This window comes from Mirounga leonina, unplaced genomic scaffold (genome assembly GCF_011800145.1).
Source record: "Mirounga leonina isolate KUSES-001 unplaced genomic scaffold, KU_Mleo_1.0 Mir_153, whole genome shotgun sequence".
Lineage (NCBI taxonomy): Eukaryota > Metazoa > Chordata > Mammalia > Carnivora > Phocidae > Mirounga > Mirounga leonina.
The window spans coordinates 15,625,419-15,652,244 of NW_023270387.1; positions in this window are offsets into that span (position 1 = coordinate 15,625,419).

The window sequence follows — 26,826 nt, forward strand, 5'->3', positions numbered from 1 at the left end:
AGGCAGGTGACACATATCAGCTCATCAAATTCTCAGTGCAGCCCCGTGAGATCTGTCATTCCCATTTCCCAAGTCTGGAAATGGAGCCTTAGTTTGCCTGAGGTCACGAGGCAAGGGGGCAGCAAAGCCAAGATTTCAACGGAGGTCTGTCTGATGGAAAAGTCTACGCTTTGAGCCAGCATCAGACTTAGACAGGTGCCCAGTGTCCCTGGGTTTCCCATACCACAGCCTGCAGTGTGGGCTTGACTCGCATAACCCCTTGCAGACATCTGGGACAGCGCCTAGGACCCCAGGAGGCCTGGGGACATCTTCCCTGGGGACCTGCCACAGCAACAGTGTCTCTGTGACTGAGTTGCTTGGTGCCCTCTGCTCTCCCTGGTAGCTTTCGTCCCCACAACCCCCAGGTCCGCCCCGTCTCACTGCGGGGGAGGAGAAGATAAGTGTTAATATTATATGATCCACGATGGTTTGTGTGACAAGGAGTCGTTGTGTCTCTGAGGAGACTTGTCCCGGCCCGAGCAACGCTGGGCCTTGTCCTGTCTGCGGGAGCCCTGACGTTGATGAATGAGTCTTTCAAAGTCAGTCCCCACTTGCAGGAGAAGCCACATCTCCCAAGGAGTGTGGTGGCCGGCACGGGTCCACAGCCCTGTGGGCAAGATTGTGGCAGTTGGCTGGATGCCCCAGGAACCAGTCCTCAGAGAAGCAGAGGAGGGAGAGGACACGGTGGCCCTCGTCCCTGTGTCCCTAACGTCACATTGCAATGTTGTCTCCACCTTGGGCATCACTTTCCCCTCCTAAGGGAACGCAGCCACTCTTTGCAGAAGATGGGAGCTGCCATCTTGCTCCCAGACCTCCCGCTCCTGCTTTGCAGTCTATACTGGGGTGTGACCGTTCAGGGGGAGCAGGGAGGAGCCGAGGAAGGCAATGTGCCATGGGTTATTAGTTGACAAATGGGACTTTCACTATTGCTTCACTGAGGCTCCAAGCTGGGGACAATGGGTGACAAGTTCCTGCACATCGTGAAGACAGGGGAGTGTGCTGGATATCCCCCCCTCCCCCCAGTGTATCCCTGGAGCACAATTCTTCTCCACCCTGGTCCTGCCTGGCTGACCTGTACAGACAGCATCAGCTGGCCTCCTTGGCCCTGGGGTTTCGGGCTGACCTCAGCCAATGGGAGGCACCTGCAGGAGAGCTAAGGGCAGGAGGACAGAGGCCACGGTGTTTATTCCTCTGGTTCCTCTCTGCTTGGCCATGCTTTGAGAGGGGCTGGATCCCTCTAATAAAGGCTGTGTGCCTGTGTGACAATCCTAGATCTCCTAAGGTTCCAGAAACATCTCCCTCCCTTTGCCCCTTACACTCAAGATGTTTCCCAATCCCTCATAGTTTCCCGAACCCTGCCCACAGCTTTATAAACAATCTCTTCAGTTCTCTTCAGTTGTCCCCTCTGAGCATGCCCTGTTTCCCGCCAGGACCTGGCCCCGGAGACGCACTGCCAGACATAGCCAAAGCCTTACAGAGAGAGGGGGAAGCAGGTTCTGCAGCCCTCATCCCATCAGGCACCCCTCCTTGCAGAAGGAAGACAGTCTGACACTGAGAATTTTGGAGGAGAGCTGGTACTGTGAGTTTCCATTCCTCTGTCTATCCCAAGCCAAGTAAAGGAAGCTTCCAGAAAATCACATGTAGAAAGATTTTGTCTCCCAGCAGAAACAGTGGCACCCCCCCGCCCCACGCCTTGCTGGATGCTTACACTGTAGAAACTGAGAGACCTGTTTCTAATTCTCTTGGAGTGGAGCTCAGTCAAGCACCCGGAAGCTGCCTACATGGACAGAGTTTGGAGGTGCAAGGTTACCTCCTGAAGGCCAGATGGGTCATTACAGGTTGGCCAGGCTTGAGCTGTCTTGAAAGGTGCTACAGTGAACACTGGCTGGAAGGGGAGACCAGGCAGGATGTGTGGGGGCACCCCTGAGTTGCAGATGATGGGGAGTCCTGAGAGATCAGTGGGGAGCCCCCTGCCCCTGTCAGGGAACCGTCTTATGCAGAAACTGTCTTGTTTCCCAGAGAATATCTCAAAGGCCCCACAAAATCTCCACCCACCCGAGACAAAGCTTGCCTTCGGACATCTACCCGGTCATTCGGTAACCAGAGAACCAACAACAGCTTAAACCAAGTAAAAGGATCCTGGTCTCCCTGCCCTGACCATGGAGGAGCCAGATGAAGCAGAGAGTCGGGGCGGGGGAAGAGAAGGGCCAGGAGGAAGGATAAGCAGCAAGCTGCTTCCCTTCCCCACTGCAGGGTCTCAAGTCTGGGGTGGGTGCGGCCGGGGAAAGTGGGGAGAGCTTTCAATTGGATAGGAGACTGCGGTTTTTATTTGGGTTGAAATGGATTTTTTTTAACAAGTGAAAATAGACAATACTGAAGTTGATGGAAAAGTTATAGGATCATTTGGTAGTTCAATTTTAAATTTTTGGAGGAACCACTATACTGCTTTCCATAGCAGCTCTACCATTCGCATCTGCACCAACAGCATACAAAGGCCTCCTTTTCTCCACATTCTCACTGACATTTCTTATCTCTTGTCTTTTCTATAATAGCTATCCCAATAGGGGTGAGGTGATAACTTGTTGTTTCAATTTGCCTTTCCCTGATGATGAGTGATGCTGAGCGCCTTTTCATATACCCACTGGATTTGTATGTCTTCTTTGGGAAAATATCTATTCAGATTCTTTGTTCACTTTTTGATTGGATTATTTGCTCTTTTTTTTTTTTTGCTATTGAGTTGTATGAGTTTGTTATATATTTTGGATATTACTCTTTCTTTTTTATTATTATTATTATTTATTTTTTTTTAAGATTTTATTTATTTATTTGACAGAGAGAGAGACAGCGAGAGCAGGAAGAGGGAGAGGGAGAAGCAGGCTTCCTGCTGAGCCGGGAGCCCGATGTGGGACTCGATCCCAGGACCCTGGGATCATGACCTGAGCCGAAGGCAGTCGCTTAACCATCTGAGCCACCCAGGCGCCCAGCTATTACTCTTTCTATATGGTTCGTGAATATCTTCTCCCATTCCATATGTTGCCTTTTCAATTTACTGATTGTTTCCTTTGCTGTGCAAAAGCTCTTTAGTTTAATGGGAGTGTATCTGAAGGAATTGAAATCAGTATCTTGAGGGGGTATTTGTACACCCATGTTCATTGTGGGACTAATCACAACAGCCAAGCTATGGAAGCAACCTAAATGTCCTTCAGTAGATGGGGAGCCTGGGTGGCCCAGTCTGTTGAGTATCCGACTCTTGATCTCAGGTCTTGATCTCAGAGTCATGAGTTCAAACCCCACATTGGGCTCTATGATGGGCATGGAGCCTACTTTAAAAAAATGTCCTTCAGTGGATGAATGGATAAGGAAAATGTGATATACACATATAATGGAATATGATTCAGCCATGAGAAAGAAGGGAGTTCTACCATTTGCGACAACATGGGTGAATCTGGAAGGCATTGTGCTAAGTAAAGTAAGCCAGGAAGAGAAAGAAAAATACAGTGTGGTATTACTTATATATGGAATCTTTTTTTAAAAAGCCAATTTCCTAGAAAGAGAGAATAGAATGGTGGTTTCTAGGGGTTGGGGGAAAGAAGACATGGGGTGCTATAGGTCAAAGGTTACAAATTTTCACTTATAAGAAGAATAAGTTTGGAGGATCTAATGTACAGCATGTGACTGTAGTTAATAACATGGTATTATATCCTTGGAAGTTGCTGAGAGCAGACCTTAGTATTTTTACCAGACACACACATACGCACACGCAAAGAGTTAATTACGTTAACTAGGGGAGGTGATGGATGTGTTAATTATCTTGGTCTTGGCAATCATTCTACAGTGCATATGTATATCAAATCATCACATTGTATACTTTAAATACATACAATTATGTTTGTCACAAAAAAGAAAAAAAGAAAATTTCTAGAATCTGCTTCTTGTGATGTGGGGGGGGGTGTGTGGGCAGGGAGAGGACATCTGAGAGAGCAGGTCTGAATGTGGTAGAGAGGGGGAAAAGCTGTGTCCTCATTTTCCCACCCAGCCCGGTCATTTGATAAATTGGCTTTAAAGTCATTTAAGTCTTCGGGATTCTATGGAATAAATAAAAATATAAAAGGAAGTAATTATCCAACACAGGACTGAAACATATAGAGCAGGTGCTGATGTGACTACAAAGTTGAAGGGAGAGTGACAGGTCACCATCTGCAACCCAGGTCAGAGGACAAACTGCAGGTGGGACCTGCATTCGTCAACATGGCTCTTATAACTCGTACTGAGCAGGGGCTATGCTGTGCATCACTGGGGGACATGTGTGCCTCGGACAGTGACGCAGACATGAATGCCATCCCCACCTCTGGGAACTCGTGGTCCAGTGGGATAGTTGATTAATCCGGTCCTTTATTGTTCTATAATTGTTCCCTTTGTTTCCCCCAAAGTAGTCAACTCCTAAGAACAGAATCCACAGCAGACAATTGCTTACACATTTACTGAATATCTACCACAGGCCAAGCTCTGTACTGACCTCGGACCTGACCAGGCACCAGCCTGTCCTAAGTCACGTGACTCTTAGCGCATGCTGGGCTCATGGCAGACACGCAATCAAAACTTCCATTTCCCTGCATAGATATGACGGACAGCAAGTAAACCCATCTGGGCAGGGGTGTGCAGGGTCTGTGTGAGTCCCTGGTTTCTTCTGGTCTGCCTTCATGCACCGTCCTGGATGTTTATTTTCCAAGCTTTGCTCGAAGTCCTATTCTTTTTTTTTTTTTTTAAAGATTTTATTTATTTGACAGAAAGAGACACAGCGAGAGAGGGAACACAAGCAGGAGGAGTGGGAGAGGGAGAAGCAGGCTTCCCGCGGAGCAGGGAGCCCGATGCGGGGCTCGATTCCAGGACCCTGGGATCATGACCTGAGCCGAAGGCAGACGCTTAAAGACTGAGCCACCCAGGCGCCCCTCGAAATCCTATTCTATACGAGGTACACGGGAACATAGCCATGAATAAGACCTGATCCCTGCCTTCAAAGAACTTGGTACCCAGCATGAGAGATGATAAGTAAGCCCTAAGAGCAAACACACGTTAGGCGCCACATAGAAGGTTGGGCTTCAGGGGAGTGTGGTGAGGGCAGGGATGGTTGGACCAGGAGAGGCTTCTAGGGAGGCCAGGAGAGGCTTCATATGGAGACAATGCTGAAGCTGAGAAGTGAACGAAGAGAAGAGCATTCCAGGCAGAAGGAGCTGCTCAGGGAAATCCCAGAGTGCACTGGGGAAACGGTGGGTGTGGGGAACTGGGCAAGGGGCACACCTGGAGCCGTGGACAAGGGCCACATCATGCTCCACTTATAGCCTGTGCTAAGGGGTTTGGATGTCCCTCTTCCAGAAGCTACCTGTAAGTTTTCTTTTTTTTATTTATTTGATAGAGAGACACAGCAAGAGAGGGAACACAAGCAGGGGGAGTGGGAGAGGGAGAAGCAGGCTTCCCGCTGAGCAGGGAACCCGATGCGGGGCTCGATCCCAGGACCCCGGGACCATAACCTGAGCTGAAGGCAGACGCTTAACGGCTGAGCCACCCAGGCGCCCCTACCTGTAAGTTTTAATTTAAGGAGGTGCTAACGTCAAATTTTCATCTGGAAAGATATCCTCTGGTGGCTGAGTGGAGCATGGGGTGTCAGGGAGGACGGAAAGTAGGAGGACTGGTTAGGAAGCTTGAAGCTGTGGTGATCATCCCGTCGAGACACAGGATGCAGAGGTAAGGCCAGAGGCCAGAACTTGCCAGACAAAGAATTGACCAGAACTAGCAGAAGAGTTGGGGGACTTGGAGGGGAGGCCAAATGGCTGGCGGACGGGTGGGGAAGCCTCATTCCAGCTGGTTCTGATCTGGCCACACTGCTGGAAGTAAACAAACCCCATAGCATAGGGAGGGAAGGCTAGGACCCCACCTGGGTGCTCAGAATCAACCAGGCCAAGCCCCCAGGGCCCAGGGCTGGCATCTGTGGGGCCCAGGATGGGCATCCGTGCCCCAGGCAGGCATCCTACAGGTCCTCTGCCTGGCCCAGGTCTGTCTCCAGGCCTGGAGGCTGCAGCAGTGTTCCACAAAATTACATTTTCCTCTTAGAAGGCAGCCTTCGCAAACAGAGCATTACTTAATCGAGAAGATATTTAGATCTGTGTATCTCTTGTAAGGTACACGGCTCCCCATGGTGACATCTTAATGACCAGGGGCATGAAGAGGCAGGTAAATAATCTTTACCTTTGCTGCAGCCTGGGAATTCTCCTCGTTTGTCAGATATGATTAGCTGTTACCCTTCTGGTCCCCGCTTGTCATTCAGGTCCCCGCTTGTCACAGTCACACCCCTTTGGATGCTCACGCCTTGCTTTCTCTCCAGCTCTCTCTCCCTCTGGTGGCACCCTGACTGGCTAGTAATTTATGTATGACAATATGAGACTAATTCGGTTATTATGTCAAAGGGAAATTGAATCTAGGGTTTTAGTGCCGCATCTGGGAGAAATCTTCAAATGAATCTGGAGTGGAGAAAAAAGCCTCCGAGTTCGATTCATCCGCTTGTCACCCTGTCGGCAAGATTAAGTCATTATAGAGGGCTAAGCCAGGGCCAGAAATGGGAAAGGAGAGGAAGGAGATAAAGGGAATGGGAAGGGGGTGGGGGAGCCAACCGAGCACAGGGGGAGGAGAAGGAGAAGACTGGTGCTGGGCTGGGCTGTGGGAGCAGAAGCCTGGATGCAGCAGGCCTGGGAGGAGGAGGAGGAGGGCTTCCTGCCTCTCTGGGGACTCCTTTATTTACCCACAATGGCGGTCCTAGCTGTGTGAGAGCCAGGGGACAGATGGACAGGGAGGAGGTTCAGTGGGAGGGCATTTATGCAAACATAAGCTTGTCTCTGCTCTCGGGTGTCTTAAACATTGTCTGAGTTAAAATCGGCCTCTCCTGCCTTCCGGGATGAGGGCGCTTTGCTGGAGACAAAGTGGGCTGGTAGCATTTCTGGAGGCACCTAAGCTGCGGGATGAGGGGTTCCCCAGCCTCCTCACAGCGGCGGGGCCAAGGCGCAGAGTGCACCATGGGCTCGCGTGTCTAGGGGGCCGTGTGCATGTTCACTTTCAGTCCGGCGAGAGAAGAGGAGGTGGATGAGGCGGGTTCCTGGGAGCCTGGGTTGGAATAGTGGGGAAAGTGGACCCATCAATGTACCTGCGACTTGAGGATCAAGGGATCTGATTCTCGGGAATTATGAGAATATTTTATAAGGTTTTCTGCCCTCCGAGACACTCAAACCCTGCTTACATTGGTCCAGTTGTTAATTCGATTTATTTTCGCTGCCATGATGGTATTCTCCACTCTTGAGCTTGTGGACATGTTTAGGTTCACTCTCACTGGTGGGTACGTTTCATTTCTCTCTCCCATACTATGGCTCTCCCACTCTTGGTGAACTAGGGTCTCTAAGTAACTCCTTCTAGCTGCTGGTCCTTCCTTCCCCAAAGGAAGATCATGGGGGGATTTGGCAAAGGGAGCCACCTTCACACCAAGAACATGAGTTGCCATGTTGGTTTCCTGTGGAAATTTGGGTACCCAGATTTGAGTGTTTTCCTAAACTTCGGATTCCGATTCTCATACATTGGGAGCACCTACTCACATGGGGAAACTGAATCGTGTGGCTACCATGACAACAGGTCTCCCCTCCAGCCTCAAAGTCATCCTTCTTGCTCCTTAGGCTCTCCCTCCCAGCCAGGAGGGGGCCCCAGAAAAGGATGCCAGAGGGTCCTCGACCTTGCCACTTCCTCTAGGCAGGATTTTAGGGGAATGATCAGGCCAGGAATGAATCAAGGCTCATTCCTACGTTTGTCCTTCTCTACCAGCCCTCTTCTTTCCCCTTTCCTGGCCTCTCCACAGAAAAACAACTCCCCGCCCCCCCCCCCAAGAAAAAGGAGGAAGCTCAAATTAAAAAAGAAAGCAAGAATTCAAAATAACCCTCAGTTCTTAACTCACGTCAATTTGACTGTTTCTTCCACCACCCACACATCGGCTTCGACCAGACACCCACCTACCAGTACTTATGCAAAAGATATTGGCTACCGCTACTAACCCGAGAAACGTCTCGGCTCTGAGTGGTTTTGTTACCATCCCTCTCTCAGGCCTTTGTGCGTCGGGGGCTTTTTTCCATTCTAATGAGGGTCCCGGTGCCCTCAGAAGGACCTTGGGCTGTTGCAGTCTTGCACCCTCGTCTCCTGAGCAAGTAAGATGCGTAAGCGACTACCCCATCTCCGACCCCCTCCATCACGCTGTCTAATACTAAGCTTCTGTTAATTGGACTGTGTGATCTCAGGGATGGTTATTTATTAATAGATAATTTGGGGCCCTGGACAAGTTCATCATTACAACCCGAGGATCTGAGAGAAGCCAAGGAACAGATTGGTGTTGCTGAGCGTCAGGGGTGGGGTCTGTCTGAATTCCAGGCAGACCCTACCTTGAGTATGGTGGAGAATAAAACCCTTCGTAATTCTCGGAGGGAAGTGGTCTCTATCCATATTAAAGCATATTAAAGTATTAAGTCCATGTGGTAGGCCTGCCCAACCCCATGGAGGGGCAAATGTCTCCTTAAGTTCACGGACATCCCAGGAGCCCTCAAATCCGCATTCCTGATAAGCTGGGTGTTCCTAGAAGGGCAAATTCTAGGGGAGAGCAAGCTTGTTGCAACCCCAACACTACGTTCCAGTCTGACGGGTCCTGGCATGGGCTTGTCATCAGGGGGCATTTCGTTCATTCTCCTGCTTCCCGGCCCAACTACAGATAAAATAGTCCGACAAACTATTGGGGGTGGGGGGTGCGGAAGGAGCTCTCCTCCTTCTAGAATCTTCTGGGGAAAGGGATGACACGGCTCCCTACAGTTGAGCACAACAATGCCAGCAGACCCACTCCTGAAATCCTCCCCAAAGCATCATACTGCAGATTCAGCCAGAAGAACCAGATGGTCAGAGTAGTCTGAGTAGACAGGTAGGGGGTGGCGATGCCCAGCCAAGGGACCTCATGCTGACTGCCCCCCTGCCCCGTCTCCCACCCCGGCTGTGCCCTAGCTCTGCTCCCAGAATGTCCCTCATGGGACACTGAAACCAACACCCAAGCCACCTGTCAGTGTAGACCCTCCTGAGACCATGCAGGTAGTCCATTCAGGCCACTTGCTTCGGGGCAAGGCGGCCAAGCATGGCATTTCTGGAGACCCCAGCAGAACCTGCACGCCCTTCCCACTGTTGCTGGGAGGGGACCACCAGTGTTGGCTATCACTCTTGTACCAGTGGGGCCAGGGGGATATAGCCCCAGGAGCAGGGCCCAAACTGGGCAGTGAAAGCTGAGGGGACAAGAGGAGGGGCACTTGGACGAGATCCAAGTAGAGAGACTTTGGGTCTGCAATAAGGACAGGACCCCAGGGCACTGGCTGTGGGACACAGTTCTAGGACAGAACTAGGGACTGAAGACTTTTAGGGGCTGGGCTGAGGCTTGTGGGGGAGGATGGGACTGCGGCTGAAACCAAGGGCCTTCAGCTGAGGAGGGAGGAGGGGCTCTGAGGGAGGAGTGAGGAGACATGCAGGCTATTTCTGAGGAGGACTGATGCCCAGCCAGAGAAAAACCCAAATAAACCAAGGCTGGATTTAGGGATGAACTGGTTTACATTTTGCTAGTGGATCATTCTCTCTAGCTTTGCTTTCCTTAGGAATGTATTTAATTTTTAATTTTACGAGTAATACATGAATACATTCTTGTAAAAATTCAAAGAATACAAGGGAAGCAAAAGTCTTCATTACCTCCTTCCATCCCTCTCCCGTCCTTGAAGGAAATCCCCATTTTCAGTTCACTGTTTAGATAGATGCGTAGATAGGTAGATAATAGCTAGAGATAAGGAGATACAGGTGGGTCGATGTTTATGGGGCTTGCCGTTTTCACTTGACAACTTCCTTGGTGTGATTTCCATGCCAGTGAAGAGATCCCCCTCATTCACTTAATTGTTTCATGGTGTTCCATCAGTAAGTGGTACCCACGTTTAACTGGAACCCTATTGATGGATATTTACTTTGTTGCTGTTGTTCTCTTATTATGTACAATAAGCATCCTTTTACACGGCTATGGCGGATTTGAAGATGGGTTTAGGAGTGATGGGTGGAGATAGGAGGCCCTTGGGATCGTTGGGGGGCCTGAGGTGTGGAGAAACGGGGCTGGGATTGAAGCAGGCCACGGAATACTCTCCAGACCACGCCTGTGCCTTGGCCAACTTCTCAGAGCAGCTGCTTCCAGTGGGGCCTGGGTGGCTCGTGCGGTTGGGTCTCAGTGCTGCCCCTCGATGGCAACCTGGAGACCCAGACTGTAGCTGGTACAAGAGGCCACGTTCCACCGTGACCGTCTTGCAGGACATGTGCCAACTCTGCAGCCCAGCCGGCTTCAGGCCAGTTAGAGTTTGAGCCTGACCCTGGCGTGAGAGCCTGAGAATCATTCTCTCCCTGCACCGATTTCCAACAGACTCGTTCTTTCTCGAAAAGGATCACAAACCATATTCCTGCAGTGGCCTCAGCTGAGGGACAGGTGCTATTTTGAGCTGTTTTCAGGAATTGGTTAATGCAGGGATGAGTGGGAAGGAAGGTACAAGGGCCTTTCTGGATGCAGGGCTGACGTCATGAGTGAGTTTACAGAGACGTGGTTTCCTGTGTGGCTTTGGGAACTGTTTCTTCCCCTGATCACGTGTTTCTGGGACAGTTGGGGAGGAGGTGACTTCTTTGTTTGCAAACCTTTCATGCAGCCTCAGGCCACCTTGGCCTTTGGTCTTGGTGGGCCATCTTAGAGTCAGGTGAAAGACACAGGCAGCCTGCCCAGGAGCCCAGAGAAAAGCAGTGAAGGGCAGGGGGTCTCCTTGTTTGTGTGCTATGACATCTATTGCGATCCCTTGTCTTTCTCCTGCTCCCCAATCTACCTGCCGATTGATGGACCTCCTCCCATGGCCCCGGCCTAGGGCAAGATGCTGTCCATGCTGCTGGCTGGCCTTGGAGAGGTAAGAGCAAGGGCGCTGGAGTCCCACATCAACTGAGTTTATATCTCGCCTCGTATTCTTGACACCTAACCTCTCTGTGCCTTGATGTTTCCATCTGAAAAATGGGTGCAATTATTAACCTACTTCTCCCCAGAGGGTTATAGTCCGGGCTTGGTGAGAGGGAGCAAATGCATCTGGGAGCGCAGGGCCTGGCAGATGGCAAATGCATAAGAGCTGGCATGATTATTGCATTGTGTTGTAATGCTCTCTTCAGCTTTCTGTTTCTTCCACCAGGTTTTGAGTCCTTTCCAGAGATCAAAATCATCTTCCTTGTCTCCTCAACACGGGTCCTCAAAATGGGTTTAATGAAAGGAAGTGCAGTGGGGGAAATATGGCCTCATTTCCTTTGCAGTTCCTCCCACCGAGGGTCTATTTCCCTGCCCCTCATCTGGTCTGGCCACGCGACCTGCTTTGACCAGTAGAATCCAGCAGAAGTGATGCCACGTGACCTCGGAGCCCAGACCTTACAAGCACTTGCAGCTTCTATGCCTTGGCTCTTGCTACCCTGTGGCTACCAGGTAAGGAAGCCTCCTGGAGGGTGTGAGACAGGTGGGGACAGAGGCCAGGCCACCGTCCCAACCATCCTTGCCATCCTGCTAGCCTCCAGGCATGCGAGCGAGGTGCCTGGAAGAAGCCTGGCCCCCAGCCATGTCTCTGATGGCAGCCACCAACCTGAGCCCTGGTGAGACCAGCAGAAGCCCAGCCCAAACTGCAGAATCATAAGCAAATAGATGGTTGCCATTTTAAAACACTGAGTACTGGGGTGGGTTTTTTTTTTTTTAATGTAGCCATAGATAAATGATATGGGAAGCTTGGGGCAAAGCCTTAGAGTTCATAAGTGACGAGAGGGAAAGCTAGGCATAGTCAGAATGGACCATAGAATTTCAGCAGGTAGAGTCGCCCAGGTTCAGAGAAAACAGTGTCGGTCCCATGTGCAGAGGCTGTACAAGGGAAGATGGCTCGGGAGGGCTGAGAGGCTCCCAAACACTGAGTTCGGATGCTGTGATCACAAATGAGGCTGATGGAAAAAGGGAGGCAGCATGTAGGGCAATGCCCCAGTCCAGGAGGAGCTCTGTGGTGAGCTCAGGCTGTAACAGGGGGCATGTTCCAAAACAGAGGGGAGATGGGTGGAGAGGAGGGTCCACATCCCAGGCAACCAGCAGCTTCGGGAAGGGTACAGTGACACCACAGTCCCGGGTGGCCTGGGAACACCAGGGACAGCGGATACATTAAAGATTTTTAAAGCCATTACAAGTGAGTGAGCCCCATTCTTTAGGGAGGAAATTATAACATTGAGAGAGGCCCAAGTGAAACCACATCCCTACCCTGCTTGTTTCCTATGAAGGAAAACATTCAGCATACGTGTTGCAGGGAGCCATGATCAAGGCAACGGGCCCCTGGAGCAGTGAGTGGCGCCACCACGCTCCTACCCGGGGAACTGCACGCACCCTCTCAGCCTCCAGCCGCCATAGTTTTTGAACTGTCCGTGAGCATCTGGGCTTCATCTCAATTTCTTTTGTGCATCCATTAGGAAGACATGTCCTAAGGTATCAGAAAAGCCTAAGAGAGGTTATTTTTTGGGGTCTGGGCACACCTAAACATTTTTCCATATAAATGAATGGTAATGGCTTCTCCATTTTGCACCACTTTGGTTTACAAAAGGTTTCATAGGAACGCTACTTTTGGATAGCAGAGGAAACCTGTATATGCTTGGGATTTTTATTTCCAGGCTAAAGTGTGTTTCATCCCAATGCTCAGGAAGAGCTTCACGCAGGATGGACACATCGTCATCATCCCAGGGTGGTTGACCCACTGGCATCAGAATCCACCTGGACACTCTCGTTGAGAGCAGATTCCTGCCCCCAGCCTTCCCTTACCCAGCCTGAATCATCAGTCTCTAAGGTTGGGGACTGGAGACATCTATTTATTTAGCCAACACACACATACCACTTACTGGCACCATTCTAAACAATTTATACATACCTCTCCTTTAATCATTATAATGATTCCACGTGGGAGATCCTCTCATTACTTCTATTTTAGAGATAAGACAGTGGAGGCCTGGAGAGACTGAGTCACAGTAAGTGACAGAGCCCAGATTTGAGCATGGGCAATCTGGCTTCTGAATCCCCCATGCTGTGAACCACGATATGCCATGCAGCCTCTTGTAGATTTTAAACACAGGTATCCCTCTGGCACACTTACATTTGCAAATCACTGCTTTAAAGGATCCTGGGACCAGAAGAGGTAAATGGTGCCCCCATTTATTTCAAAAATGGGAGGGAGAGGAAGATCCCAAAGGCTGTCATCCTTGGTAAGACTCTAGCATTGGTTTTTTAAATAATAGATGGTTTATTTGGACACGAAGGGAAATGGTGAACCCCAGGAACCGACGCAGGCTCACGAAGCACGAGCCAAGCTAAAATCATCTCATTTATTTCTCAAGAGTGTGGCTGGACTAGAGGGTTGGAATGTAGTGAACATTTCCTGACATCGCTTCCACACCCAGATGACTGGTTCAGTTTGAGGCAGACCTAACAGGACTCAGCCAAGGAGACATGAAGACAGACTTGCTCAGAGCTTTGGAGAAGAGACAGTTTCTCTCTCCCTGGATGGGAACGAGGCGTGTTGCTCCAATTACTCTGGGAGCCAGCTTGTGAGCATGAGGGTAATCAGACTTGAAGAAGCTAATGCTGTGTGTCTCTTCCACAAACAGTGTTGGGAAAACTGGACAGCAGCATGCAGAAGAATGAAACTGGACCACTTTCTTATACCCTACACAAGAATAAACTCAAAATGGATTACAGACCTGCATGTGAGACCTGAAACCATAAAAATCCATGAAGAGGACACAGGCAATAACTTCTTTGACATCGTCCATAGCAATTTCTTTCTAGATATGTCTCCTTGAAGCAAGAGAAACAAAAGCAAAAATAAGGTACTGGGACTACATCAAAGTAAAAAGCTTCTGCACAGCGAAGGAAACAATCAACAAAACTAAAAAACAACCTACTGAATGGGAGAAGATATTTGCAAATGACGTATCTGATAGTGGATTATATCCAAAATATATAAAGAACATATAAGACTCAACACCTCAAAACCAAATAATCCAATTAGAAAGTGGGCAGAAGACATGAATAGATATTTTTCAAAAAAAGACATACAGATGACCAACAGACACATGAGAAAATGCTCATCATCACTTACCATCAGGGAAATGCAAATCAAAACTACAGTGAGATATCACCTCACACCTGTCAGAATGGCTAAAATCAACAACACAAGAAACAACAGGTATTGGTAAGGATGTGGGAAGAAAGGAACACTCATGCACTGTTGGTGGGAATGCAAACTGGTACAGCCACTCTGGAAAACAGTATGGGGGTTCCTCAAAAAATTAAAAATAGAACCACCCCATGATCCAGCATTCACATTACTATTTACCCAAAGAATACAAAGACACTCATTCAGAGGTATACGGGCACCCCTATGCTTACAGTAGCATTATCTATAATAGACGACTTATGGAAACAACCCCAGTGTCTATCAATTAATGAATGGATAAAGAAGATGTAATATATACGATGGGATATTACTTGGCCATAAAAAAGAACGAAATCTTGCCATTTACAATGACATGGATGGAACTAGAGAGTATTATGCTAAGCAAAATAAGTCAGAGAGACAAATACCATATGATTTCATGCACATGTGGAATTTAAGAAACAAAACAACAAGCAAAGGGGAAAAAAAGAGAAAGGGGGGCAAACCAAGAAACAGACTCTTAACTGTAGAGAGCAAACTGCTGGTGACCAGAGGGGAGGTGGGTGGGGGATGGGTGAACTAGGTGATGGAGATGAAGGAGGACACTTGGTGATGAGCACCGGGTGATGTATGGAAGTGATAAATCACTATATTTGTACACTCGGAGCTAATATTACACTATATGTTAACTAACTGGAACTTAAATGAAAACAAACAAACAAAACAAAACAAAACAAACAAAAAGGTAATGTTGTGGATGGCAGACGAGATGGATAGAATCTGAGCCTCTGGGGACATCATCAAGCTACCGCATAGACCAATCCCGAAGCTGCATCCATCTCTGGGCTTCTTGTTATGTGAGACCAACAATCCCCTTACTGTTTAAACCAATTTGATTTAGGGTTTCTATAACCTGCAGGGAAAAGTCATCCTAACTGATATAAGGGGAATGAATGCCTTACCTATGAAACACTTCAATTTTAGAAAGTTATTGACCACAGCTTTCATCCTTATGGGCAAAATGGAGAAACAAGGGCTAAATAATATCATCAAGAAGATTCACGACCAGTAGATCTAAAGTTGACCAGAGGCCAGGTAGAACAAGGCGGGTGGTACCTTTAGAGACAGCCAGGTGCGCACTCAGAAAGGCATACCTGTGCCTTTAAAAGGAGCCCCAGGCAGCAGGATTCGTTCTTCTGGGATTCATTTGGACATTGCCTAAATTGGCTCATTTGTGGTGCATGCCTCAAACTCTAACTTTGGTATATAATCCCCTGAGCTACTGGCATTTCCAGACCTGATGCCACAACCCGGCACCCTTGCCTCCCGGACAGGTGTGATTTTTCCCGAGTTTGGCATTTCTCCCTTGACCTTACCTTTTTCTTCTGGATTGGAATTGACCTTTGCCCTCCACTTCTCCCAAAGCGACCCCTGGCGTATCTCTAGTCTTAGTCCATACAGAGCTGTGACTGGCCTTTGACATCGGGACTGGAGTAATGTTTCATAGATCAGTGTCACCTGGTAGGCAGTCTCTAGTAGATGGTACGAGTCTCAGCCCTTGAATCTTGGCCTGGCTTTGATCAATGACTTGGCATAGAAACTCAGCTTACGCAATTTGCAAACACCTCAAGCTGCAAGGCTAACGTACCACCTGACAAACTCTACTTCAAAACGATCTTAAACATAGCTGGAACAATAAGCTGAAAGCGTTGTTTTTGTTTTGTTTTGTTTTTTTATCTCAACTACCGATGTAGCTGATAGTAGTTTATGTAAAATAAAATCAGCTAAGTCAAATAAAACCCCGCAGTTTGTTTAAAACAGTCAGTGATGTGATGTTGCTGCCCAAAAGGTCAGTGGCATTTTAGGGATGCACCCTCCAAGTAAGGTGTCCAAACGATGGAGGTGATATCCCACAGAAAACAGAATTCTTTTGGGGGCTGTGTTTGGAAAAGGGCATCAAAGGAGAAGGACAAGTGTGGAGAGAAGGGAGGTATGGGTGGGGACAGGTGGGAGCCTCTGCAAAACTTGAGGTCAGATCTGGGGTCAGTTATAGGAAAGCAGAGTCTGGTTTATCCTGAGCAACAATTTCCTACACAATATAACTTAAGGCAAGTTAGTGTGACCTGACAGGGCAAGGACTAGAGAGTCAGACAGCCCCAGGTTCAAATCCTAGCTCTGCCCCACCCTAGACGTGTCACCGTGGACAAGCCAGTTTTTATGAGGCGCAGTCTAAGCTCCCGTTAGAAGGAGATTAGAAAGCTTACCTCGCTGGCTCAGCTGCCAGTCTACCTCACGTGCTTAGCATGGCACCGGGCACACGGTCCGTTCTCAAGAAATGATAGTTCTTAATAACAACAGTCAGATGGGGTTCCAAGTCGGGTAATAGGTTCTCCATCATTGCGGTGTTAAGCAGAGGCTGTGTGTCAACACGTCAGAATGTTAGAGAGGATTTTTATGCTCTAGGTTGGAGGTTGAAATAGCTGATTTGTAAGGCCCCTTCGAACTAGAATTTTGTGACTTTAAGTCATTATGAGAGCCCAGACTTCTGGTCGGGTCAGGGACAGTAATCTATTAGTGGGATGGAAATCCCCTGGTGGCCCAAGCGGAGAGAAGTTTCACTGTGTGAATTACTGTTCAAACATGCCATGTGCATGAGAGTGTATCTGTGTGTGTTTGCCCTTATGCGGGTATCTATGTGCACCTGCGTTTCCGTCCACGTGGGAGCGTGTGCGTGCCTGTGTTTGTGCGGGAGCGAGCACCACGCCAGACAACACCCATGCATCATGTGTGACAACACTCTACTTGGTGGCATGATACAAGTAGATTCTGCAGTGACCCGGGTCCATGTTCATCCCGGCGCCTCTGCCAAATCTACTGGCAGGAGGCGTGTCCCTCTGTTGATTTCTGGGATGTTTGTACTTGGAGGGGAAGTTTATCAATAAGGGCCACTGAGGGTCAGGCCTGTGAGCTGGCATCTGAATGCTTGGGGTTGGTACCCTAGGCTGGCCCTTCCGAAAACATTCTTCAAGCACGTGGGCTTTGGGTTCAGCCCCATGAATTCCTTCTCTAGGCTTCCTAGACTTTCCCTTCAGCCCCACTGATTCCCTCTCCAGACTTTCTAGACTTTCCCTTCAGCTCCATGGATTCCTTCTCTAGAATTTTTCCCCTTTAAGAAGCTTTTCCCGAACCCACCTGAGGCACCCTGTACCAATCTGCTACATTACCCACCCCCTCCTGGAGGAAAAGCCTTTGACAGACACAGCATTGTTGGTGGTTCGTGCCCGAGGAGACCCGCCTTTACCCACGGGATCACTCGCTCACTGAACACAAGCGTGAGTCAAGACTGTGCCTACTACCACCAACAACATAGGGGCTTACAACTCACCGGGAAAGTCAGAGGCCAACAACCCCGTAGTATAAAAATGTTTCAGTCATGGCCAGGTTAAGGAATGGGGAGGAAGGAGCCAATCCCATCTCTCCTAGGACCCAGCATCTCCATTCACTTCTGCCCCGGGGCGGATGAAGGTCGGAATGCTGGTCCTGGGGTAACTTGGGTGTGGCAAAAATACCTTGGAAAAGGAGGCGTTCCTGGGAGACTGCCCATCATCCCACACGGGTAAGTGTCCAATAAAAACTGAATATTTTGCAGCAAGCTTCTGCAGTCTTCTCTCAGGTGATGTCTCGTGACCACAAGTTAGCTAGCACAATCTCCATTTTGCAGACATGAAGCCCAAGGCTCAGGGTGGTGGTGTGACTAGCCTTTCACCAAGTATGAGGTTCCAGAGCCAGGACTTCAAACCAAGTCCTTGAATTCCACATCCCACGTCCTTTCCAGCACATCTGCTCTCTCCTGCAAGCTGCCAGCGGGATGGGCCCTGGCTGTGGCTGGTCCATCCCGCACTGTGGCATCCATCCCTCCTGGGCTCTCCCACACACGACTGGTGACTGGCTTGAGGGCCCTTGGGTGGTATTTCACTTGGCTGCATCTCAAGCTTGTTGACACCATGCACCACCTCTGGGGAACTCCTTTAGCTTAGCCTGCTCACTCACTTCCCGTCCTAGCTCCTAGCACAGGCAGGTTCCCTTTAGAATGCATCTGGAACACCCATGGCCGCTGGACAGGCTGGTCATGCAGTGGGGTGGCCGCTCCCCAGAGCAAGCCTAGAGGCTGAGTGGATGTGGGCAGCACGGAAGCCTCTCTCTGTTTCTGCATAATTTGGCCCTGCTGCCATGGGGTCCTTTATAAACTCTCTCTTGAGTTATTCCCTATTTATTGCTGTTATTACTATTGATCCAGCCTCTAAATAGCAGAGACCCCAAGGCTCAATTGAAACCATCAGTCACATCGATAATTCCCTTATCTGTAATATTGTCACTTCTGAGACTCTTGGGTTGACTCCCAATATCCTCGAGAGGTGAAGGAACTGGAAAAGAGGGAAACTGAGGCACAGAGAGATGAGGAGTTTGGCCGAAGTCCACAGAACAGAACGGGCCCCAGGCTCCTGATACTTCGCTTCCTTGCTCAGCTCCTGATAGTCTTGTCTCCTCTCCTGTTATGGGATGATCTGAGCTGGGTTGAGATTCTCAGCTCAGTCGAAGATTCCCCAGGGCCCCCACAAAGGCAAGGTGCCCTTTACAGCAGAGTGTAGGCCTTCTGTATCTGTCTCTATTCCCCCAAGGCCCTGGTGGGCCTCAGCCCTGCCTCCCCGCTTTGTGCTTCAGACTCAAAGGGGATACAGTGAAGAGCTTTCCTGTTTTCTTCCATCCCAACCCCCGCCCCCCGGATATTGAGAGCTGCTTTGTGAAAGCCACAAGACTCTTTTTTGTAAATAGGGTTGGGGGGGCAGCTGGGGGTGGGTGTAACATCACAGATGCTTGCCTTTTCCATTCTGAGAATATTGGCAGGAGAAGAGGAGTTAAGGTGGTACGTGGGTACCCGAGTTTCCTTATATGCACAGAACAATGTGTCTTCCGGTGGGGGCATGATAACCTCTTTCGGCAGCCAGTGGGGAGCTGTTCTCTTCTTGGGGTCCACAGGCTGGCAGCAGTGGCCATCCCCACTCTCCTGTTTCGAGGGAGAAGCTGGTGGCAAATGTGCGTGGTGTTCATGCTGGTTATTCAGCTCCAAAGTGTTTATACTAGCAGCATCCAAGACCGCCTCCGTGGGGGACAACCACCAAGTAACTGCCTCTTCTCTAACATACTACTTCGCTCTTCCTTGGTCCTGTTTGTTTGAGTTCTAGGGGCATTTGTGCCCCTTCGAGCAGCCACGCCCTTCCCTGAGCCCCCATTTCAACTTCAGGCCAAGGGAACCTCACCTGTTGGGAGAAGCCGGCATGAGTCAAGCCCCCGTTTCCAATCTTCCGGGCTCATAAAACTCGCCACTCCATGCAGGATGGGGTGGTTCATCCCCTATTTCATCTCTGGGGGAGAGCAGGCGCAGATGCCGCTGATGGATGGGAAGTTTAGAAAACGAAGTCTTGGAAATCGATAGAAGAATATACAAGCTATGTATCATGTGAGCGCCTCTTCTCTGCTTGGCCGTAAATCAAAAGTAATGAATGGCAGGCTTCTGCAACCCAGGAGCCCTGCCCTTCCCTGAGTGTGGGGCTGGCTTCGTGCTTGGGTTTTCATAGTCTGAGCACATATTTTCTACTTCAATAGGCCTAAAAATAAGGGCTTTTACTGATTTTTTTCTTTTAGTGTCTCTGCCCCCACCTCAGCCCTTTTCCTCCATAATTTCCACGGCGCAGGCACTTGGCGTCCCTTGCAGAGGAGGGATGTATTTTGAGATAAGCGGCCTCTGTGGCTTCGCGAATGGCCGGCTCATCCCCTGGGCTGTGTTCCTGCGATATTAGCAAACTCTGATCCTGCTGCAGTTTGAACACCTCGGCGCCTCCAAGATGATTATCTCTCAGGTTCCTCAGACACGGGGCTGCGAGCAGCACTTGGCTAAGGAGCCACTCTGAGGAGATTTGCCCAGGGGGTTGGAGAGAAAGGGGGCAGCTGGAGGGCCCAGGGCCACACCTTCCCTGGGGCCCCTGCAGACCAGGTGGGGTCCATGCCTCTGTTCTCTCCCCCGCACCCCGACCATCCGTCCACACACCAGCCTCCCTCTGCCTCTTCTTTGAACACACCCTTCCCTCTTTCGCTAACTGAACCCCCCCTCTGGCTTCCTCCCCACAGCCCCCCACACATAGGGGCCTGTTTTCTTTCCCTCCATCCTGGGGCTGGAGGCAGAGGAGGGTCCTCCTGGCTCCTCACTGCTCAGCTCCCTGCCAATATCCTTCCCTCCTCCTGACAAACACCCAGATCTGAATCTAGGGTCAAAGACTCCACCACTTTAAATTTATGATCCCTCAACTCAAGTGGGTGTTGGCTGCCAGCTGGCATCATTCATCATTTCTCTGGTCCATTCATTCTCCCATTCACCCTTCCTCTCTCTCTTTAAACCTCCAACTCCTCCCCTGCATCCTCATCTCCATGAATAACTTTGCTATCTAGTCACTGGAGAAGTGGGAAGGGCTTAAAGACAACCACAAGCTCTCTTCTCTACAACTGCCCTACCACCTCCTCTGTTTGCAAATTCTGCACCCATGCTGTGGACTGACCGCCCCTGCTCCTGGCCATGGCCAGCCCCCACCTGGCTTGTGCACCAGCCCCCACCGTCCCCCAGGCAGGGTCATCACCTGAGCATGGTCCCTCCCCCTACCCTACCTACATCACTAGTTTCTTATTCTTTTCTGGGCCACTCCTATCAACGTGCAAACCTGCTGTTATTTCTCCCCCATGAGAAAAGAAAAGAAAAAAGGAAAAGAAAAAAAGCACTCTGTGCCCAGCTTCCTCCTCCAGCGGACAGCTACACTCCTCGAAAGAGCTGTCCACCTTCGCGTCTCTCATTCTTTGCCTCTGTTCTCCTTTAGAGCATTCAGAGGCTCGTCCTGCCAGCCTGCTCTGCCCCTGCATTCTTGTCAAGTCCAGAACGCTACGTTCCCCCGTGAGCCCCTAGTCTCCACTCTACTTGACCCATCGGCAGCGTCTGGTGGTATTGATCACTCCCTACTTGTTCAAATGCTCTCTTCACAAGAGCGCAGGACCCCACACACTCCCGGTTTTCCTCTTTCATCGCTGGCTCCCCTTCATCTTGACATTGGAGGCCCCCAGCGCTTAGCCTGTGTGCCGTTTCTATTTTTCTCTCTGCACACAGCCTCTGGGTAATCTCATCCAGACACACGGCTTTAAGTTGGCTTTATGTAAAATCTATATGGTGGCGACTCCAAATTTATGGCTCCTCTGAACTCTGAAGCGCACCTTGGACATGTCACTCCCGGCCTAAGCCCTTCGGTGACTTCACTGCCTGCAGAATAAAGCCCCAAAGCCTGAATGGCCCATAAAGGTTCCTTTAGGCTTTTCCCCACTCCCTTTATTTCCCATCCTGAACTCTTGGTCTGGCCCTGCCCTGCCCTCCTTGACACTCTGATTCTGTGGACATGCCACGCTGCCACTCACTCAGGCCCTTGCACACTGTTGTCCCCACCACAGACCCCAGTGATGCTCCCTCTCCTCCTCTGCTTGGCTAACTTCTACTTCTTCAGGTTGCACGGGCCCTTGGGGTGCTGTTCCTGCCACCACCCTCCCGGGGTGAGGGTAGATGCCCCTCCTAATGCTCACACGGCACCCTGGATTCCGGACGCTGGTGATGTGGAAACAAACAAGAGTGCACTCCCCTCAGGCTAACCCTCTCCACTTACTTTCCTGTGATCCACAGATCCAGAAAAGATCCAGTTCCTTTTCTGCTGAACACAATCCTAACCCAAACCCATCCCCAGTGCTGGTGGCGCTCCCGGCCTCTGGAAGACGTGATGGTGAGGTGCAGGACTGGAAGGACCTACTGTTCTCCAAACCCACACCCTTCTGGCCCATTTTTATCTACCGATATGTCCAGCAGGTATGTCTCCTCTTTAAGTTGGCGCTCACTCCTTCTAACCTCTGCATCCCCAGATTTATTAATGTTTCCCACCCATCTGCTGGCTCAACCCCTATGACTGGCATTGTGGCCACTCACGGCCAATTCGGGACTCCCTGCTTAGAATGCCCTGGGGAGTGGGTAGTTGTGTGTATCTACCCCTCTGCATCCCCCACCCCATCCAGAGCCAGAACCCCTGCCTTCCACATCACAGGTCATCAATAAGTGGGGGTTTTTTTTGGGGTGCTGTTCAGTGACTCAACCCACCTTCTCAGGGAAATCGTTCCTGACCGTGGCCCCCACTTCCTGCGTGGCTCTTCCAGTGACTCGTTTCTGTTGCTTAGAAATACATGGAAAGCCCCAGTTTGGCAGGAAGCACATCCAAGTCTGCGTCTCTGCTCTCTCCTCCCCGTCCCCCAGGCATTGCCGGCGCCTCGTAGGTAGTGGGGGTAAAGCATGCTCCAACTGGGGCCAAGGCTGACGATTGCTGTTGCTGGTGGGGGCACAAAGCCTGCCTGCCTTTCTGTCCGAAGGCCTTCTAGACGCATAGGATGGTTTTCAGAGCCTTGATTCCTAAGACCTCATGCAGAGATTCCAGAAGCAGTCTGGAGACTGGCTTGTATTTCTCAAAGCAGGCTTCCTACAGCTCATCGCAATTCTTGGTGACACAGTCTCTTTTGACCCACCACACGCCCCTAGTTTGTCATCAGGTCGGTCCTCTCTCATCCACTTCCTCAGGGGCCCTTCTTTTGTCATAGGATTCTGGCTCTGAGGGAGCTTCCCACTGGAGGGGGAGGGGCAGATTAATTCTAAGAATCTCTCTAGGGGCCTCCCTAAAAGTGTAATTCAAGACAAATTGAAACCCCAGGACCTCATCCTTCAGAGCTCAGAGACAGGAGATAGTCCCCAGGAACAGAAGTATTTAGTCAGTGAATTTAAGGAAGAATCTGTGCCCTTGATTCTTGGAAATATGAGCCCATAGACTGATTGAGCAGAGGATGTAAGAGATCATTTGGTTCAGGGGCCCAAAATCAGATGCCACAGGGACCACGAAGGGGATGGGAATGAGTAAATATAGGGTTCAGATGATAAATGACAACTGACACATGTCTTTAATGGTGGAGATTGTCTTTGCTTGGCTTCCCCCAGAAAGCAGAGCCCGAGGCAGAGGCTTATGTGCCATGATTTTATCAGGGAGTGCAAGAGTGAGGGCAAAGGGAGAGAGGCAGGGAAGAATGGTGAGGCGATATGAGGGTGTGTTATCCAGCTGGTCACCACCATGGGCCACTTTATTGCTCAATCTTAAAGAGTTACTCTCCAAAACCTGCAAAAACTGTCTGTCCAGGGTGAGACAGAAGGAAGATTTAGCTACCAGTTCCAGTATCCTGTTAGTCAAAGGTTGGCCCCACTGAGCACAAACTTCCCTTCTCTTCTGGACTGTAATCCATGAATGCCTATCCCCTCGGCATCCCGAGTCATGGTGTCAGCAGGGCTGGGGGTGAGAGATATGCAGCGGGCAGCACAGACCCGAGGCAAGACCCTCTCGGGTAGCACCTGCGTGGTGTCTGCTGAACCCACGCAGAGATGCTCACCACTGCAGCAGGAAGAGATGTGGGTCAAGGTCAAAGGCATCTGAAGTGGTGCCTAAGAGATGTAGATATAGTCCACCCCTGGCCGGATCCACCTTGACTTTCCGACATCTCTGGCACTCAAAATACAAAATAAGACCTCTTTTTTTGTGAGCAGAGAACTTTCCCCTTTTCTGAAGAGGGGATGTCCTAGAATGTTCCAGACTCCTAGACCCACAATGTGGCAGACCCCTGGATTTTTGTCTGGTTATCTCCCACTTGTGGTTAACGAGTGTCTTACCAGGGCCTCCAGGCATGAAGGCATCATTGCAGCGAAACGGTGTGATGTTCTGCAGAATTCAAAATGATCCGGGACCCTTTGGACTGCATTGTGACAGAGAACAAGAGAGTTAGCATAGCCCTGGGGGAAGACAACAAATGTGTCCCCAGCACATGAAAATGAACTGCTTTTGATCCTCCCTATGGATGCAGAAATAGGCCTTTGCTTGATCAATAGTCTCATACAAATGCCAGGGGCTATTTGACCTACTCTAGTACAAGTACCACATCTGGCAGGGAAGCTGTAAGCGCGGCTGCCACCTGGTTAGGTTTATGTTCGTCCATAGCCGCTCCCCATGATCAATTTGGTCTTAGCAGGGCCAGAACAGTGAGCCGAATGAGGATGTGATGGGGAGCACCAGTTCTACATCCTCTAAGTTTTTTTTTTTTTTAATTATTTGAACAGTATCTTTTTTTTTTAAAGATTTTATTTATTTATTTATTTGAGAGAGAGAATGAGAGAGAGAGAGCACATGAGAGGGGAGAGGGTCAGAGGGAGAAGCAGACCCCCTGCTGAGCAAGGAGCCCGATGTGGGACTCGATCCCGGGACTCCAGGATCATGACCTGAGCCGAAGGCAGTCGCTTAACCAACTGAGCCACCCAGGCGCCCATCCTCTAAGTTTTTAATGGTGGCACAAATCTCTGCAATTTCTCCCACAATGTGGCAATAATTCTTCTGATTTACTATCTTGGCTGGAACTGAGCTGGAGGGTAGTTTCAGAGCCTCCCACTTGGCCCATCCTACCATAATGGCCCTTCAGTCACATTAGTGGAACCAAATGCGAGGCTTCTTCCAGCTCCTTAGTATATCTATCCCAATTACACACTCAGGAACCAGGGAAATAACCACGGGGTTGGCCCATGGATCCATTGAAAGACAGACTTGGACCAAAGTCCCTTTGCCACTTGAACTCCAGAAGCCCCCACACTAACTGGGTGCCCACGATGGCAGGCAGGTCAAGTCCCATGTCAGTGTTGGCTCAGATGCAGTACCCAACAGTCCCTGGAAATGTGGGTGACATTGCCCAGGGCCTTAGATCTGGAAACCAAGGGAGGGTCTGATGTCATCCTTCTGCTTACCATTCCTTGATATTTAAAAATGTTACATAAGTTAAGGACTACCCTTGCCCACTGTCCCTTATTCTCACATCATGGCTGATTAGTCACCACCAAGTATTCTTACAGGTCAAGGCACCCTGGTTGCTATTCTAGCCTTGCTCCCCATTTTGTCTCTGACACTGCAGTGTTCCTACCTGGCCTCTGCCCTTCTAAAATCCTATCGTGCCCATTAGAGACAGGGAGCCCAGTTTCACCATCAGCTCCAGCCTGCTGGTGATCCCCCCCTGTCCCAGCCCCACTGGGACATCCCTTATTGTCTTAGTGAGGGGCAGTTCCTCTGGGCATTCCTGGAGTTTCCAGCGTTGCCATAACAAAATACCAGAACCAGGAGGTTTAAAGCAACAGAAATTTATTCTCTCACAATTTTGGAGGCCAGAAGTCTGAAATCAAGGTGTTGGCAGGCTCTCTCCGAAGGCCCTAAGGGAGGATCCTTCCTTGACTCTTTCAGTTCCCTGGGCTGTGGCCACATAACTCCAGTCTCTGTCTTTGCTTCTCTGTGTGTCCTCTCCTTATAAGGACACCAATTATATTAGGACTCACCCTAAGGACCTCATTTTAACTTGATTACATCTCCAAAGACCCTATTTCCACACAAGATCACATTCACAGGTGCTGGGAGTTAGGACTTCAACACATCTTTTTGGAGGACACAGTCAACTATAACTGTTGACAACAGTTTCCAGGTCCTTTGTAGAAAATCCATTCTAGAATTCTCTCTGAGCCTCCTGACCCCTTCTTTGATGATAAGCCAAGGAAATCCTGGTGTTTCTACTCAATTTCTGTAGCTTGTTGTCATGGCCAACTCTAAGACGCCATCCCGTCATATCGTCAGGACCAGATGTGAGATGACACTCGATCCTGAGTCCAGGGTGAGTGCTCCCACGTACTACATTCTCCCCTGCGTAGCTTCCCTTCCCCCACCATCTTCCTCCCCCCAACACTGTCAAGCCCACGTCCACCTGTGCTCATCTAGCCCTGGCAGCTCTCGCTAGTCAGGACCTGCCATTCATTCAGCATATAAGCTCGTTCCTCCTGGAGCAGGACTGTATTTTCCAGCACAGGCTCTTTGGAGACCTAACCCTGGTCATTGGCCCAGAGGCAACAAATGGTGATGGGGCAGATTTTGAGGGAAACAAGAATCATCTCGAGAGGTCCCTATCTCAGGTGAAGTCACTGCATGCTCTCCAGGCCAGGGGAGGCTTCTCCCTCTTCAGGGGGAAGGTGAACCCATTTGCCAGCATGACATGGCCAGGGCCCTGGAGATTTAAGATTCTCAGGCTCATCCATCCATATATTCCCATCCTGCGGGCTTCAGGATTCCGTGCTTGAGTTAGCAAGAGCCTATCCTTTCTTTTTTTTTCCCCCAAGGCTTTCAAAATGCAGTTGATAAAAGGTTTTGTGCCACACAATCATTACTATTACTATTGCTCCAATACTGTTCAGATACCATGGCCC